Here is a 4,520-nt window from a genome sequence, read left to right as displayed (position 1 = left end):
AATCAAACTGTGGTTTGGAGAAACCCATACAATCATGTTAAGTGGTCTCACTTTAAATTCAAGATCACCAGCCTCAAGTGGGTCCTTATTGCTGCCTGGCAATTATGCCATCTTTGCCAATGCCATTAGCACTCTCAATGACTATTTCATGCCATCTCCCTTTTCAAAACTCAAATATTCACTCCCTCCACTTGCTTTCTGTTTGACTGTGAAAATAGAAATAATCAGAAGAGTTTTTTCTCAAGCTACTATCCACCACGTCCTCCCACCAACCAAATTCTATGCCCATATATTCAGCCTTCTCTCCTGTTACCAGGGATGAACTGTCTATACTCCCAGCTAAACCTGTTACACCTAATCCCATCACTGCTCTCCAACTGCAGGATATCTCTCCTGCACTTCTCTTCTTCCTATCCTGTAGCATTAATTTTTCCCTGGATCTTTCTCGTAAACATAACCTACTAATCTTTCTCTTGTCCTAATCAAACAAAAAATAGCTCTCTTGGTTTTATTTTCCCCTCTCGCTGCTGCCCCCTTTCTCCTTCCCTTTTACAATAAGAACCCTTGAGAGAGAGCAGTGTAGAGTTGTTGGTGTCTTTGGTTCTTCTCCAATTTGTTCTTAAAGGCTTTCAATGTTACCACTCCGGGCACAATTGATTTGAGAAAGTTACTGGTGAAGACTGAATTGTGTCCTCTCCAGAGTCATACGGAGAAGTCCTAGACCCCCATTACCTCAGAATGTGACCTTATTTGGAGAGAGGGTCTTTACAGAGGTAATTAAAGTCAGGTCACTTGGGTGAGCTCTGATCCAATAGGACTGGTGTCTTTATAAGGAAATTAGGACACACAGAAAGATGCAGTGAGAGTCAGCAAGCCAAGGAGAAAGGCTTCAGAAGAAACCAAACCTGCCAGCTCCTTGATCTTGGATATCTAGCCTCCAAAAACTCTGAGAAAATAAATCTCTAGCAGATGAATACAGTTATCAATCACAGTCATGTTATTAACCTAAGGCCCATCGTCAGTTTTCTTGTAACTTGACTTATCAGCCATATTTAATAGAGGCAATCACTTCTTCCGCCTTGATGCAAGAGCTTCACTTTGTTTCAAGGATGTTTTAATCTCTTGATTTTCCCTTGACCTCACTGGCTTTTTCCCTCTCAGAGTCCTTTGATGACCCCCTCCTCCACTTCTTCAGGGCTAAACTTTGGACTGCTCCAGGGATCCATCCTTGGACCCTCTCTGCATTCATTATTCAGCACTCTCATCACTACCTCTGTGGTCCAAGATAATTTCTAGCCTGGACTGTAGCTGTATCTTTTTTTAAAATTTTTTTTTTATTTTTTAGCTGTATCTTTTGATGTGACTTGACACTTCCATGTTTGACTGTCATAACAGTCTGTTCTCCACATAGCAGACACAGTGATATTTCTAAAGGATTATTTTACTTTTCTACTCAAAACCTTCTGGTGATTCCTCTCTCCACTAGGATCAAAGCCTTACCATAAAGTCCCCATGATTTTGCTCCTGCCTCTCTCCTTATCTCCTCCTATGACCTCCCCTTTATTTATACTCACCTCTTTTCTTTTCCTTGAGTATGCCCCACATACTTCCACCAGGATGTATTTGTATTTGCTTCATTTTGCCTAGAATGGACTTTACCCAGGTAGCTGTGTGTCTCTTTCCCTGACTTCTTTCAGGACTTGGCTCAAATGTCACCTTCTCATGTCTTCCTTGACCATCCTGTTTACTTTTATTTACTTTTATTTATTTATTTATTTATTTTTGACCATCATGTTTAAAATGTGAATGTCGCTGGCAGCAATCGTTACTCACATCCTCTGCTTTTCCCCATAGCGCTTATCACCATCTGACATTTGACATAAATTGTGCTTTACTTACTGTACCTACATACCCACATACTCAAACAGAAACTCTATGAGGGCATGCATTTTTGTCTGTTTTGTTTGCATGCGCCTACCTCCTAAGACAGGACCTGGCACATATTTGGGGGTCCCATGAGTATTTGTTGAATGAATGACCAAATTATATTCATAGCTAAAAATTCCATCATGGAAGAGTAAGTTATGAGAATTAAAAAAACTCTCAAGATTATTTAGAATTCAAAGACAGAAAATGTTAGGAACCATGGATAGAAGTCAAGTCCTATAATTGCTTTTTTCTGACTGTGATGCCTTTAAAGTTTTTACATTAAAAAATCCACTTGTTTTAATGGCTTTAATTTGGGTGTAAATTTTTTAGTTTCTGGAGTTTTCTTTACCTAAAGAAAGGCCCCTTAATGCTACCTATGTGAAGAAGTAAGAGGAGGCACACTAAAGGATAAGACATCTGAATATCACTCGCTGACACAGGAGTTTTTACAAGCTGCTTTTCATCAACATTTATTCTGTATCCCGTAGAGTTTGAAAGCATTTATTTTGAAAAACACATGGTATTACAATTGCCCCAGTGTCCAAAGAAAGCTTCTCTCTTTTTTTTTTTTTCAAAGAAAGCTTCTCAAAGTATAAACGTTACTTAGGAAAGTCCATGTGACTTGCTGTGAAATATAAATATGAGTACTTCTTTCTCACTGTTTGGCTAGACATTATGTTATCAGTAAAACCAAAGTCTTAACAAACTTCTCTGTGTCTTTCTGGGCTGTTTACTTTATCCCATTGTCTTATCTGCTTTACATGATTTAGAGTATTTTTCTTCCCTTGTATTAGTGAGGTTTATTACCTTTGCCAACCTTCAAGAGGGCTGTTTGAATGATTTTTTGACTTAGTACCTAGCATAATATCTAACATACTGTGCTTCTCAAAGGGTGATGTGCAAAGCAACTGTATCAAAATCACTGGGATGCTTATTTATTAAAAATGCAAATTCCTATAGTCCATCCATGATATACTAAGTAGTATGAGGCATTGGGAATCTGAGAAAGTTATTTTAAGCTGCTGCTTGTCATACTGTGTGTGATATGTGCTGTGATAGACAGCTAAGGTCTTTTCTGTCCTGTGAAAGAACTTACCCTTCAATGAGAAACAGGGAACAGATAACAAAAAATTAAATGAATAATTATAGAATGTGGTTAATGCTATGAAGGAATAGATACGGTGCTTTGATAAACAGTAACGGGATGACGTACATTATATCAAGCAGTTAGAAAAGTTCTCTCAGGATGATTTAAATTGAAACATGAAGATATTTAAAGTCATAGGACACTCTTATATTTAGAGGTTGGAAAGAGGAGGATGGTGAGCATCCAAACCAGAATACTTTGGAGAATGAAAGGAGGCAGGACAAGTGTGTGAGCGAGTGGCTCGATGCTGGCACCCTGACAACCCTGCATGTCTCCCCATAGGCCATGCAGGCAAGGCTCAAGGCTCATGCATAAATGTGGATAAAAACAGTACCTATTTCATGTATCAGTGTGAGGATCAAATAAGCAATTAGTACCTAGCAGACAGAAAATGCTCAGTAAATGTTAAATATTACCAATTATTTTAACTTTGATTTCTTGGATACTAGTGAGTATATAGATCTTTTTATGTGTTTATTTTCTGTTGTTATTTCTTTTTGGAGGGATTTCCTATTCACATTCCTTGCCAAGGTTGTAATGTTGTGTTCATCTTTTTCTTATTGGCTTTCCAAATCTTGACCTTAGTCTTCCTGTCTGCAAAATAAAGAGGTTGTATCAGCTGATCTTTAAAGGCCTGTATGGCATTGTACTCTTCAGATTTCTAAGTGTCTTCAAGACAGAGCCATTTTTGTGAGAAAAACTTGGACCCCTAAGAGTTTTAAAAAGCATTTTGACACTGTACTTTATGAAACAATCTGCACTTGAAAATCTGTTTTTCTTGTTAGGCAACATTATAATATTCTATATATTTATTCCCAAGATGCTCAGGTTTCATTGCTTAGGAGAAAGGGTTTTGTGACTATCACCTCGAGTTAGCCTTCTTCAAGGCCATCATTTTTCTTTTTTGCTTTGAGATTCACTTATTTGTCTTTACAAAGGAGTAATATCAAATAATACACTTAAACTTCAGAAAGGTAAATTTTCCTCCCAGAATGTCCTAGGTAACTGCTTTGCTACTAAATTTTCTCCTTGTAGTTAGTAATGGCATTAGTAGCAGTGAGATGAATAATGTAAGATCAGGACTAGAAATAATCCTCTTGCTTTGGGTTTAGGTCATAACATATCTTTGAGCCAGTAACAGAGGCTACATATGCTTCTTGTTTCTTTTTCCCACAGATTCTGTATGGGATACATTTGGCTGTATCAAACCTTCCTGGAAGTATAATTGATACTTCAATCATTGATACTATTATACTTTAATTGATACTATGGTTAACTAAGCTCACAGAGTTGAAGGAGAAGCATGAATTTAGATACTTGGGGATTCCTGGAGAAGCCATGACCTCTACAGTCATGGGGAAATCAGGGCATGCTAGCCACTAAGAGGTATATTATTATACCTCAAATTGGTGCCATAGTACTAGAATTATAGTAATTTAAATTT

The sequence above is a fragment of the Canis lupus genome, chromosome X, assembly GCF_048164855.1.
Source record: "Canis lupus baileyi chromosome X, mCanLup2.hap1, whole genome shotgun sequence".
Lineage (NCBI taxonomy): Eukaryota > Metazoa > Chordata > Mammalia > Carnivora > Canidae > Canis > Canis lupus.
The sequence above is the reverse complement of the archived record's forward strand: the minus strand, read 5'-3'. Positions refer to the sequence as shown.